Source organism: Pelobates fuscus, chromosome 2, assembly GCF_036172605.1.
Source record: "Pelobates fuscus isolate aPelFus1 chromosome 2, aPelFus1.pri, whole genome shotgun sequence".
In the NCBI taxonomy this organism is placed as follows: Eukaryota; Metazoa; Chordata; class Amphibia; order Anura; family Pelobatidae; genus Pelobates; species Pelobates fuscus.
The window spans coordinates 40,701,128-40,715,840 of NC_086318.1; positions in this window are offsets into that span (position 1 = coordinate 40,701,128).

Consider the following 14,713-nt stretch of genomic DNA (forward strand, 5'->3'; position numbering starts at 1 on the left):
ATACAGCTACTCCTGAGCCGATGCTCCCAACATCTTCCCTAAAACTGGCAAATCTGCTAGGTTGCACCAAATCCGGACTAGCTGGCCCTTTCCTCTTCCCTCCCCGCCTCCCCCCCGTGTCACCCAGCTACATGCCTGTTCCCCATCTGTCTTATCTCCTCCCTCTCCACTAAACTCTGCTCAGTGAGCAGCAGACTCCTCTCAAGATTGTCGATCTCCCTCAAAGTTGCGATTTGCTTCGAGATCTCCAATCTGAGCTTCCAGAGAAGCCACTCGCACACAACCATCACAGAGGTATGGACCCTGGACGGGTACATCCAGGCATCCATACATGCAACAAGATGTGCATGGAGTTAAACCAGCAATCTTGCCAACACTCGTTTCCCCAGATACAGTACAATTTATATAAATTTTATAATATATATATTCCCTTGTTAGCTTTAACTCAACTCCTACTTGAAAGAGTCTACTTCCAAGTAATGTGAGCAAGCTCAGTGAGTTAGGGGTGTGCCTTTATGGGCATACAAATCCCACACAGGTGCAATTAATGAACACTCCCCCAATCAAGCAGCAGCACAAAAGAGGGTGGGGGAAAACCCAGAACACAGAAAAAGAGAAAAATTGTAAAAAAGCAAACTTTTTACTTTACCAACTGAACCAATTAAGCAAAAATAAAATACAAACCACTCCAAGCAACTCCTGGTTTTCTAACTCCTAATTGAAAGAGTCTACTTAATAGAGTCTGCTTTCAAGTAATGTGAGCATGTTTTTCTGTTTGCAGGTTAAACAGTTTTAGTATTTAACCCCATCATGGCCCAGTATGATAGTGATACTCTTGGCTCTTCTCAATGGTCACCACTTCCATGTCTCTTGGTTTCTTATGGTCACTTGAGTGCCAAGGATAATTAAGATATTTCAGGACCTGATCAGCGGCAGGCCTCATGGAGGGGCTCTGGGACAGCACTATGTAAAACATGTCCTTTGCATCCATTGTGAACATTTCCCAGGCACCAGGAGTAGTCTCTTGTGTTATGCCAATCAACAAGCACAATGAAATTCTAGATATCCTCCATTAGCAATCACCTATGAGCGCCACATAAGTGAGAGTGCCAAAACCCCCATTAATCTACACTCTGGGTCAGAATCAAATGCTCACTTTATTTTTGGCAACGGTTCTTGGACATTTATCGAACAAGGTTGCCAATGCTCTGGGAATAACCCAAATGTCACCGATTAATTTGCTGGTAGCCTTTGTCCATTGGCAGCATGCGGTCCAGTTTTGTGTCCCCCATGTACTAGCCACCGGCTATGAATACACTCAAGAACTTTGTTCAGCTGCACAGCCCATCATTACATCTTCTGGAATTCTAACCTAGAAATAGAATTGATGAAGAAAAAAAAAATATAAAATTATTTGATAGAGTTGTCAAATGTAGTTTGACAGGATACGCAATTACTTAAACAGGGGATTGAGATCACCCAAGCAAATGGTTTGTGTTCATCTTGTATTTATAGAATACAAAACAACCCAACATCTATTAAATAAAAATCCTTCTACACTTTGATAGAGCTTGTCTAAAAGGGCAACCATCACTCAGCATTGTTTTGTAATGTACATCTACCTTATATGTACTTGCGAGGCAGTGACTACCTGAAATTTGGCCATTTTAAAATTTTCCAAACTCTTCTTAACCAGGAATTCCCATCAACTTCTACGGACCTCTGATGATGGTGGTGGTTTTCTTACCTGTAAATGCAAAGTGTTGTGTTAATCAGATTGCAACAAGCAAATAGAAATCTGGTTACGTCATTTTGCTGCATGGTTTCAATGTAAACTATATATCATGCTTTACATAGGTCTGTGCAGGTGCCATCAGTGATGATGTGCTCTTGAGAGATGAGAGCACTCAGCCATGTTGTACCCTACACAGCGCACCTATAACTTTGACAAAAATATCAGGCAAGAACTGAGCACTAAAGGACCACTATAGGCACCAAGACCACTTTAGTGTGGAATATGCATAAGGCTATCCCAACTATAAGATAAGGCCAGGGACTAATGAAAGTATTTAAAAAAAAAAAATTGGGCAGACTAGATGGGCCGAATGGTTCTTATCTGCCGTCACATTCTATGTTTCTATGAAGTGGTCTGGGTGCCAGGTCCCTCAGTTTTAACCGTGAAGCTGAAAACACTTTCACTGAGGGTTAATCCAGCCTATAGTGGCTCTCACCGACAGCCGCTAGAGGCGTTTCTCACTGGGAAAAATCCCAGAGGGCGGTTTGAATGCGTGCGGCTCTTGCCGCGCATGTGGATCTGACGTCAGCAGGGGGTTGGATAGTTCCCCAGCACTGAGGGAGCCCAGCGCTGGAGAAAGGAAAGTGGCTGAAGGGGTTTTAACACCTTCAGCCCAGTGGGAGGGGGGCACCTAAAAACCCTATAGTGCCAGGAAGACGAGTTTGTTTTCCTGGCACTATAGTGCTCCTTTAAGTTTGATAGGCAGCACTGAGAGGCTAGCCTAGAACGGGATTGATTTATTACAAAGTTCTAAGACACAATTGATACATGGTACTCTTTGCACAACAATGGGATTTATGGTAACTTTAAAACTGCTCCCTATTCCCTCTTTGTTTGCTTTGGACTAATAAAGTGGCAAAACAATTTAGTGTATGGCTAAATACAAACATACACAGAATGGGACACAATTCAGTGTATGATTTGACAGTAAATTTTTTTGTTGTTTCAGGTACATAACCGAATCTTTGGAGATTCATCATGGGTAATTTCACAAAACCAGTGGAATTTTATTTTTAGAATGGCATGTCCAATATATTGAATTTAAGAACTTACCACTGGCATTGTAACATAAGTAATAGACCCTCCGCGACTAGGATTCAGAAACTCGTGCATTGTTTTGAGGAATCGGGGTCTTTAAGAATGGTGACTACCAGTGCAGATATTCTAGAGCTAGAAATTATTATTCCGAAAGAGCCCGACTTAGCAAGTCGACAAATCGAGCTCATGGTAAACATTCATTGTATGAAATATCATGGAAATTGACTCATTAATAGACGTTCTTGACTCCTATCCTCATTGAAAGTATGTTGCAAACATATGTAACAAAACTTTGTGCCTGGCAGTGACAGAACCAACGTAGAGAGGGCCCTTGTGCAAAAGGTTTTTGGGCCCCCTCTAGTGCAAGAGTAAAAAAACACAAACGTGGACCCTCATCTGTCTTACGACTCACACGATGCTATGGCAGCTGGGGGATCTACCATTTGCCCATCCTTGCAGGGTTGTATTTGTGCGTTTGAATCCAAGCATGTTTTGTGTATAGAATATAGGTGTGCATACAGGGGTGTATTTGTATGTACTGCTGCCATTGGAATGCAGTGGTGTACTTGTGTGTAGTGTTTCTATGCAGTTTTAGCTTTTAGATGTAGCTATGCGTTTGTGTAATGGTGTTTGTGTGGCGAAATTAACATCGCCAGTTGTGCCTACTTGCCAGCCTCTTGCCGTGTGATTATGGTCCCTAGGAGGTTTGGCCCTTTAAATCCAAGATTCGGGCATAATTGATGTGTTGTGCTGCTGCTGGCCCTTTAAGAACCATTTGGGGACATACTGTGACTTTTGGGAACAATGCCCCTTTAAGACTATGGCCCCTGGAAGATCTTGCCTGTTAAAGACTATTTTAGCAGATTGGATTTTAAAAGACTTGCTCCCCCTTTAAAAATTGTATTGGAGCAGTTCTGCAGCTTTAAATTGGAACTTTGGATGCAGCCGAAGTAGCCGCCATTTGACAAACGAACACGTGGCAGCGGCCATCTTTGTTCATTTGAACGAGGTCAGCGGTATGTGCAGCCAAATCCATGGAACTGAAATCGGCTACACATTTCAACGAACACTGCTAACCCTTACCTTCTCCTACACTGTTTTCAGCTGCAGAGACTAAGTCACGTTCGGCAGTTTGAACTCACTGCTATACTAAGCTAAATGCACGAACGGCCCTGTTCGTGCATTCGAATGGGACTTTGTCATTTTTCTGTGTAAAATAGACTGACTGCACAGCCCAAATGGATGGAACTGTTTTGGGCAGGAAAATGTGCTTGCGGTCAAAGGACTCCCAGCTAACTTTTTATCTACTGGGGGGGGGGGGGGGGGGGGATTTGTGGTTATGTTTATATTTAAAGTGTGCTGATTCTGAATATGTATGTTTTATGAGAATATGATGCATATTTTTAAAGTTACCATATATGTATAAAAAGTATTTTTCCTGCCTGTGATAATTACATACTGCAGGGACTAAGTGCATGGGCCCCCTGAGCAAAAACCCAAAGGGAATGATTATACCTCAACCGAACAAATACAATAAGCTGTAGTTCTGGTGACTACATGTTGTCCCTTTATTTTTTTTCCAGTTTGTCTATTTTGACCTTAAATCTGCAGTCAACTTAGAATTTTGATTTTAGTGGATAACCCTATAGGAAACATTGTGTTCAGACACCCATAATATGCATTTCGTAATGGTGGTGCCGCAGAAATCACTCAAAATTAATGCAAAATAGGCACACCATTACGAGAGCACCAAAAATAAATATTGGAGAAAACCTGTTTTCAATATTTCAAGTGTATATACGAAATTTGAATACTATAGTAAATTTCTTAAATTAATCTGGTATTTTATAAACCACAGTAAGACAGCAAGCTTATATACTATATTAAAATCAATATTAAGGGCTTTGGTGTGATGGTAGGTTAACGCACAATAAATATGGGACATGACCAAGTCCTCATACTTTTGAGTTAGGCAGGTGATTTCATGTAACCTTAAAATGATTCAAATCTAGTTTTTACATAAATAAAAATAGGTATAAAAACCTACACGTACCCGTAGATCCCTAAACCAATAAAATATTGAGTCTAATATTTAAATAAATAGATAGCTCTAAGAAGTAAAGTGCAAAATAGAACCAATACACTTGGAAGAATTGGCAATAGCAAACAAAAATATACAATCTGAAAAACGAACACTAGATGTCAGCCAAGTACTAAGTGATCTCACATGGGACGGCAATGTTAACTAAACAATGTTCAGCAGACAAAATATCAATAAAAAAAATAAATCCAAATATGACCTTAATGGTCTGTGGCTGAAATAAAAATCTGCACAGTCTCACCTATTATGTAATATACCACTCAGTAGTCCAATACTTTGTAAAATAAGTCCAAATTAATGGTATAACAATAAAAGTCAGTAACTGATGTTCTGGATACCAAAGTTTGTTTGATGTAGAAAATGAACCTGATATGGAATGATTTCACGGTCACAGTCAACACATTTTGTAACTATCCATTGAAAAAGATAGTAACATACATATATGTTCTTAGATAAGTAATTTAAAATTAGTATGCGGGTTTCTCAGTTACACAGTCTACTTATACAATTACTATGGAATAATTTTTTCTGAAAAATAGGGTGTCTCCTTAATAATCATTAAAAAGGAACACACCATAACCACTGTTGCAGTTATGGTGCCAGAAGTGCCCTTACACCACCCCATTGTAAGTAGTCAGACAGTTTTAAAATAGTTTGACTTCTTACCTGGAGTCAATTTGGACACTGTTCCAATACTTCAGACAGAGTTGGAAGTTACCTAAGCCAAGTGCAGGGCTTAAAACTCATGAGCTGAAACGATCAGCTGATGTACTCATCCATTGAACTAAATGCACTTAAGGGCGTAGCTCAGGAAAGCTGACAGAAGCTCTGATCTTTCAGAGCCCAGACAGTATGAAACAGATAAAACCATTCTAAAACAGTTGTACTAGTTGCATGCAGGTGCCATGGTACCATAGCCACTACAGCATGTTGGAATTACGGTGTTAAAGTGTTCTTCGACATGAACCTGAGGTTTATCTAGGAGGTGCATGTCCCATTAAATAGAAATACCAAAAATCAATGAGTGAAAGAGCGGCCCACAAAATCATCCAACTAAACAAATAGATCTTACCTTGGAAATGAAGGAAGCCACACAATGCAGAGCACTGGAGAGATCTCAGCTGTGAGACAAAGAATGATATAAAAGCTTTGCAGAACATGCAGTACAACTCAGCACTAAATCAATATGATCAACTGGCTGCCTCTGACATAGGTACTGAGGATGACCACCTGGTCCAGCAGTTTTATAGGGAAGTAAGGACTGGGTGTGACAGTCTGAGCAATCATTGGACCATATCATTGATTACACATCCCATGCTAATTAGACCCATTCAGCTGGTAAGTCCCCTTTTACACTGAAATTGAGTTGTGGACTGAGGACCATGTATATAAATACATTTACTGATCATTTCATATTTTATTAAACTTACCTCCTTCTATTGTGATTAAAGCAAGGATATAATATACAATGGTGCCCAGCATGTCCCAGCCACTTTTAGCTCAGTTATGACATTAAAATTACAATTGGTTTGTTGTACACTTTTATCCCTCTTTTATATCTGATTATATAGTTGTTTTTTCAGCTGAAGCTCTCAGCAAATGAGCCAGCCCTGCACCTACCTCAGGAGAGCTAATGGAAGCAGAAGCTTATGGGTCTGTCATAAGGTTTACGTTATGAACATATATATCCAGGGAGAGGAAACCACCCCTAGATAAGGACAAACAGCCATTGTTTAGATCAGGCTTCCCCAAACTCCGGCCCTTCAGATGTTGCTGAACTACAACTTCCTTGATTCTCAGCCTATTTCATTTATAGAATCATGGGAGTTGTAGTTCAGCAACATCTGAAGGGCCGGAGTTTGGAGAAGCCTGGTTTAGATTGAGAAGGGGACGTGGAATTAAAGGGAAGGGATGTACCATGTGGGAGGTACGTGATCGCAAACATTCTCTCCGAGTGGTGGAAAACGAAGGGAGTGGATATAATGATGTCAGATGGTGGGGACCACGCTTGAGAAAGGAAGCAAGTTAGATTTGGTTCTAATCAATGTAACATATCTGTAACATATCTGTGTTTGCATTGCTTGTTAATCCAAATAAAGTGTTTTACTGGAAACTGACTTGTTTTTTTATGTTTCGTTTTTAGGGTTATGTAACCAATAGAAAATATTTACTCTAAAAAAATTGCTGTTAGTCAAAGATTTTTTTTTCAATATCATACCTCTTTTTTTTAGTTTATATTTATATATATTTGGGGGGGGGGGGGGTGTTTATAAACAAAATATTGTCCCCGGTGTATAGTGGAAGGATATATACACAGGTGGTTTCATTGTGATTTAGCACAGTCCATACACAACATACTGTCACCTTAAATTTGGCAAGGCTACTTAAAGGGAAACTCCAGTGCCAGGAAAACAATCAGCTCCCCATAGGAAAGCTTTTCAACACTTTCCTATGGGGAAATGAGCAATGCTGGAGGTCCTCACACAGCGTGAGGACGTCCAGTGACACTCTAGCTAGAAACCAGGAAGTGCCCTCTAGTGGCTGTCTAATAGACAGCCACTAGAGGTGGAGTTAACCCTGCAAGGTAATTATTGCAGTTTATAAAAAAAACTGCAATAATTACACTTGCAGGGTTAAGAGTAGTGGGAGTTGGCACACAGACCACTCCAATGGGCAGAAGTGGTCTGGGTGCCTGGAGTGTCCCTTTAAAGGGACACTATAGTCACCCGAACAACTTTAGCTTAATGAAGCAGTTTTGGTGTATAGAACATACCCCTGCAGCCTCACTGCTCAAACCTCTGTCATTTAGGAGTTAAATCCCTTTGTTTATGAACCCTAGTCACACCTCCCTGCATGTGACTTGCACAGCCTTCCATAAACACTTCCTGCAAAGAGAGCCCTATTTAGGCTTTCTTTATTGCAAGTTCTGTTTAAGATTTTCTTATCCCCTGCTATGTTAATAGCTTGCTAGACCCTGCAAGAGCCTCCTGTATGTGATTAAAGTTCAATTTAGAGATTGAGATACAATTATTTAAGGTAAATTACATCTGTTTGAAAGGGAAACCAGTTTTTTTTTTTCATGCAGGCTCTGTCAATCATAGCCAGGGGAGGTGTGGCTAGGGCTGCATAAACAGAAACAAAGTGATTTAACCCCTTCAGGACCGCTGACGGTTCAGGACCGTCAGCGGTAAAACGTGCGTTTGGACCGCTGACGGTCCTGAACCGTCATAACGGTTTTGGGCTACTTACCTGATCGCCGTCGGTCCCACGGCGGCGATCAGCTCTCCTCCCGGTCCAGGGGGACTGCCTGTCTGCCCGGGCAGTCCCCCCTCGGCAGATCAGGACCCCACGGCCATGTGATCACTCGATCACATGACCGCAATAGGGGTCTTTGTATCTGCCTGCAGGGGGACTGTCTGTGCTCAGGGCCGGATTAACATAGGGGCTGATGGAGCTGCAGCTCCAGGCCCAGGCCCATGGAATAGGCCCATTGAAAAAAAAAAAAAAAATTTAATTTTTTTTTTTTTTTTTTTTACACACACACTACTCTTAGGTTTGCCACCTGACTGGTATTTTACTGGCACAGCCGGTATTTGAGACTGCCTGGCCGTGCCGGTATTACAGTAATACTGGCAATACAAATGCAGGTATTTTTCTCAGAATAAGTGGAGATTACTCTGCAATACCAGCACCGTCCAGTAGGGGTCACTGTGTGTGGAGAGAGGCAGGGATAGGAAGTTACAGCATATCCCCATAGACATATAATACCTAGACGCCGCATTGACCTCGGGGGGCCATGAAATGCTGGCACCCGGTGTGGTATTATATGTCTATATATTAGGACTTCTGTCCCTAATTTTTTTAATTTACTTTGCCTTAGTGACAAATCTCACTTTAGTAAATAGTGATGTGATTGTTTGATTTCTCCTATTCTCTTTATGCTATCTCCATGCGGACTTCAAAGTGCAAAAGACAGAGCTCACAATAATAAAGAGTTGTAGATATCTACATTTTATTTTGCACTGTTCCAAAATCCATATTAGTTAAAAATAGGTGAAAAGTAAATACATTACAAATCAGGCAAAGATCCAGTCCCAGTTTAAAACATGTATATTAAAATGATAGATTGTGGGGTTAGTTCACTAAACTTATAATTTTAGCAAACCTAAATCCAAATGCAACGCATAGTTTCAATCTGGAAATTCAAATAATTTCAATGTATTGAGTAAACTTAGTTGATAACGTAAATAACCACAGAGGTCTTAAAGCAGCAAATATCAGTTAATTTTATTTAATATCCCAGGATTAAACATCATGCTACTGGATCTATACACCCTCCAGGTGGATTTTAAGACTAACCATGTTTACTTTCAGGACCTTGCTCTGCAGATTATAGACATATATATTCTATATATGTCTATGCTACAGATCACACTGTGACCGATCCAAGATGGCGGCCCCGCAGCTCATCAGCGCTAATATGAAGTAGCAGTCAATGCGGCGTCTAGTATTTTATGTCCATGCATATCCCTGCCTCTCTGTACTACTCACTGATCCGTGGGGACCAGCAACACAGCACAGAGTCCAGAAAGCAGCTCTACAGCTCAGATAAGTGAGGGATGGGGGGGGGGAAAGGCAGCAGGGACACATGGGGACACTGAGACACTAGGGGACACATGTGGACACTGAGACACATGTGGACACTGAGACACTAGGAGACACATGGGGACACAGACACTAGGACACATGGGGACACAGACACTGGGAGACCTGGGAACACTGAGACACTTGGGGACACTGAGACACATGGGGATGCTGAGACACATGGGGACGCTGTTTCTCCCAGTGTCCCCCATCCAGTGTCTCAGTGTCCCCAAGTCTCCCAGTGTCTGTGTCCCATGTCTCTGTGTGCCTAGTGTCACCATGTCTAAGTCCACAACTGTCCCCATGTCTCCCAGTGTCCCCAAGTGTCTGTCTCCCAGCCAGTGTCCCCTAGTCTCCCAGTGTCCCATAGTCTCCCAGTGTCTGTGTTCCCATGTCTCTGTGTCCCTAGTGTCTTAGTGTCCCCAAATGTTTCAATGTCCCCATGTCTCCCAGTGTCTGTGTCCCTAGTGTCTGTGTCCCCATTTCTCCCAGTTTCCCTAAATGTCTGTGTCCCCATGTCTCCCAGTGTCCCCGGGTCTCTCAGTGTCCCCGGGTCTCTCAGTGTCCCCAGGTCTCTCAGTGTCCCCATGTCTCTAAGTGTCCTAGTGACATGGGGACCCACTGAGAAACTGGGAGAAATTGGGACACTGAGACACTGGGAGACTAGGGGACTGGGCGACATGGGGAAACTGACACTGTGATACATAGGGACACTGAGAGACTTGCGAGACTGAGACACTGGGAGCAAGCCATCTATACAGCAGAATCAAACTGTGAGTAGTTTGTTGGTGATTTTACAGAATTTTCTCTGATGTCACTCCTTGTGATTATACAAAGGATTAAGGCTGGTATTTTGTTCCAAGAAAGGTGGCAACCTTAACTACTCTTCACATACTCTTGCTTAAAGTAGCACTATAGGGTCAGGAACGCAATCATGTATTTCTGACCCAATTATGTTAAAACCACCACCCTGCCCCCTTCTTGCCTCCCTAAGTATAGTAAAATATAACTTGTATTCAAGTCTGCAGCTGCTAGCTCTGCCTCTGAACTGACTGTCTGCTGACATCATCAGAAGTGGTGGTCTGAGCAAATTACAATACTTCCCCATAGGATTGTCTGAGACTGTCAACTAGGCAGATCAGGGGCAGAGCCAGCACAAGTCATAGCCCTGGCCAATCAGCATCTCCACATAAAGATAAATTTAATCAATGCATCTCTATGAGGAAAGTTCAGTGTCTGCATGCCGAGGGTGGAGACACTGAATGGCAGTGCTGCACACTAGGCAGTACTGCCCCAGGAAGCACCTCTACCTGCCATCTAAGGAGTGGCCAGTGGAGTTATTTTCTCTGAAAAGACAGTGTTTACTGCAAAAGGCCTGAATGGAATGATTCTACTAACCAGAACAAATACAATAAGCTGTAGTTGTTCTGGTGACTATAGTGTCCCTTTAAGTTTGGAAGCTTAAGAGGGATGTGTGGGAACAAAACTTGTGTGGACTGGCTGACAATACAATTAGTTTAGGTAATGCAGACATTAGTCTCTCTAACACTGTGGCATGTCCCCATTAATCTACACTCACTACATATACCTTTTATCTGTCTCAGACTATATACCAGGAACTTCTGCCTGCTAGTAAGAAGGTAAGGAGACAAGTGGACCAGCGAGTGCTAGGGGACAGTCCTTAGAAAGCATTGAGTGAGCGCATCATTAGACGCATTTATGTTAAGCTCAGGGTGCTGCCTGCATAGTATGCCCTTAGTTGGACAGCCTGCATGATTGGCGGGCAGCCTGACATGCATTCATGTCAGGCTGTCCTTCAAATTCTTTGGACAGACATGCCCCCTTTTTGGGCATGTCCTCGCCTTTTGGCAGGTCTGGTCACGTGATTCGCACCAGTGGCCACCCTTTTACCCTGCCCATTGACTGCCTGCTTCACTGGACACTGCTGTTAAGGGTTATGGATTTAATTGAAAGATGAAAGATATAAATTAGAGAGAGATTAGCATAGAGTATGTGTTTTCTTATAGCTGCATCCTATGAGTTTCCCTCCAGCACCATCTCCATCAGATACATGACGCTTGGGAGGTATGATTGTTTTATTGTTTTTGGTCAATAAGATTCCGTAATTAGGCCCATCATAATTGTCAGCACCAGGCCCAGTGTGCTCTTAATCCGGCCCTGTCTGTGCTGACAGGCAGTCTCCCTGCAAGTGTAAAATCATAAAATAAAGTTAAAAAAAAAAACAATCAGTGTAAAAAAAATTATAATATGTGTATATATATATGATATATATACATGTATTATATCTATATATATAATATATGTATATGTATCATATATAATGTCACACTAAGTGTATTTTTATATTTATATATACGTATATTAATATAAAAATACACTTATATTTAAATTACACACGAATATATACAATATATATAATAACTATATATATGGTATATATATATTATTATAAAATACAAATAATATGTTAATAAAAATAAATAATAAAAAATAAAAATAATTTTTAATAATTAAAAAAAAATTATATATATATATTCAATTTTATTCTAACAGTATTTTGATATTGATATATATATATTTATATCAAAATACACTTAGAATGTAATGATATATATATATCTATGTATAAATAAATAAATAAAAATAATACGAAATATACATATGTCCACATACAAAATTACATTAATAATTTCATGAATATACACGTAGACGTCAAATATATAAATATGTATATATATTAAAATTCTACGTGCATATTTATGTAATATTTTTACCTAATTAAGTAATTTTAATGATTGCAATTTGAGGGACCTGCCTGCCAACCCAGGCCAAAAGTCCAGATAATTTAATTTGCTAGCACTGTGCTTAACCCTGTAACTTTCTATGACACCCTAAATCCTGTACATGGGGGTACTGTTTTACTCGGGAGACTTCGCTGAACACAAATATTAGTGTTTCAAAACAGTAAAACATATCACAGCGATGATATTGTCAGTGAAAGTGAAGTTTTTTGCATTTTTCACACACAAACAGCTCTTTCACTGAGGATATTATTGCTGTGATATATTTTACTGTTCTGATACACTAATATTTGTGTTCAGCGAAGTCTCCTGAGTATAACAGTACCCCACATGTAGAGGTTTTATAGTGTTTGTGAAAGTTACAGGGTCAAATATAAGGCTTGATTTTACTTTTTTTTTTTTTATTGAAATTTGTCAGATTGGTTAGGTTGCCTTTGACAGCGTATGGTAGCCAAGGAATGAGAATTAGCCCCATGATGGCATACCATTTACAAAAGAAGACAACCCAAGGTATTGCAAATGGGGTATGTTCAGCCTTTTTTAGTAGCCACTTAGTCACAAACACCGGCCAAAGTTAGCGGTTTTTGCATTTTTAACACACAAACAAATATAAATGCTAACTTTGGCCAGTGTTTGTGACTAGGTGGCTACTAAAAAAGACTGGACATACCCCATTTTAAATACCCTGGGTTGTCTACTTTAAAAAATATGTACATGTTAGGTGTGTTTCGGGGATTTATGACAGATAACGGTGTAACAATGTCACTATTGATACATTTAAAATATATATATATTGAAACAGCAATTTCCTACTTGTATTTATAGGCCTATAACTTGCAAAAAAAAGCAATAAAGCATGTAAACACTGGGTGTTTTTAAACTCGGGACAAAATTTTGAATCTATTTAGCAGTTTTTTTCATTAGCTTTTGTAGATAAGTAAAAGATTTTTCAAGTAAAAGTCCAAAAACATGTTTTTTTTTTTTTTTTCACCATATTTCATTATTTTTTTTAAATACAATATATGACATAATATAAATACTGGTATGTAAAGAAAGCCCTTCTTGTCGTGAAAAAAACAATATATAACTTGTATGGGAACCGTAAATGAGAGAGCGGAAAATTACAGCTAAACACAAACACCACAAAAGTGTTAAAACTGCTCTGGTCCTTAACGTACAAAAATCGCAAAAACAGGCCGGTCCTGAAGGGGTTAACTCCTAAATGACAGTGAATTGAGCAGTGAAATTGTAGGGGAATGATCTATACACTAAAACTGCTTTATTTAGCTAAAGTAATTTAGGTGACTATAGTGTTCCTTTAAGCGCTTAACAGAGAGATATTTTGTAAGCACTGATTAATTTAGCAATTAATATAAAATAAAACCAGTTTTTCTTTAAAGGCTCGTCCATTTAACATCTAAGGAAATGCATAGCTAGGAACGGCTTATTGCTAAATGTATTATAAAAATGTTATATATTAGTGAATGCATTGTACAAATAGCTAAGTTAGAGAATTAATATCAATATTGGCACCCCAAACTGCCAGGGTTATTTACTAAATCGAGAATTCAAATTAAAGGCCAGAGTAGTCGGAAAACATAACAGATTATTCCAGTTTGGCTATTTTATTTTAAAATATGAAATTCACTTTGAATTCTCTTTGAATTCTCACTCTAGTAAATAACCTCGTTAGTGTTTCAGTCTTATAGTGCCTTATAGTGGCAGCATTTTTAATAAATCCCGCGGCTGTAGCCTACTCTCAAAAATGAGTGTGCTCAAGCGCTAATAGCCACATACTTTAAAACAATGCAAAGTGCTTATGGTGCTTAGACAAACACTCTAAGAAAAAAAATTGTACCACCCCTCCCCTCCCACATAATAGCCAAACAGACGAAATAGGACTTCATCAGAGTGAACATTTTCCATTTAATAGAATTACTAAAATGCAATAATTTAAAAAAAAAAAAAAAAAGGAAAAGCTATTTATATAAAAAAAATCACATAAACATGTATCTTGTCTTGGACATAAAGCATCTACATTGATATTATTTTGAGCTCATATCTGTGGGCTCTCTTTTTTTCATAAATAAAGTTATAATTAGAGAAAAAATAAAATAAAACTGGCATTTAAAGAGCTTAAGAGAACCTTAAACCATCCACACAATCTGAACACAAAAACAATTTGAATGTTCCTCAGATTAAAGAAGTTGATTATTAACAAACATTCAGGGAGTCTATTTCTTACATGTGCACCCCTTAGTATAATATCTAGCACATAAGATGGGACACCACTATAGAGTTTTCTGCAAAGGA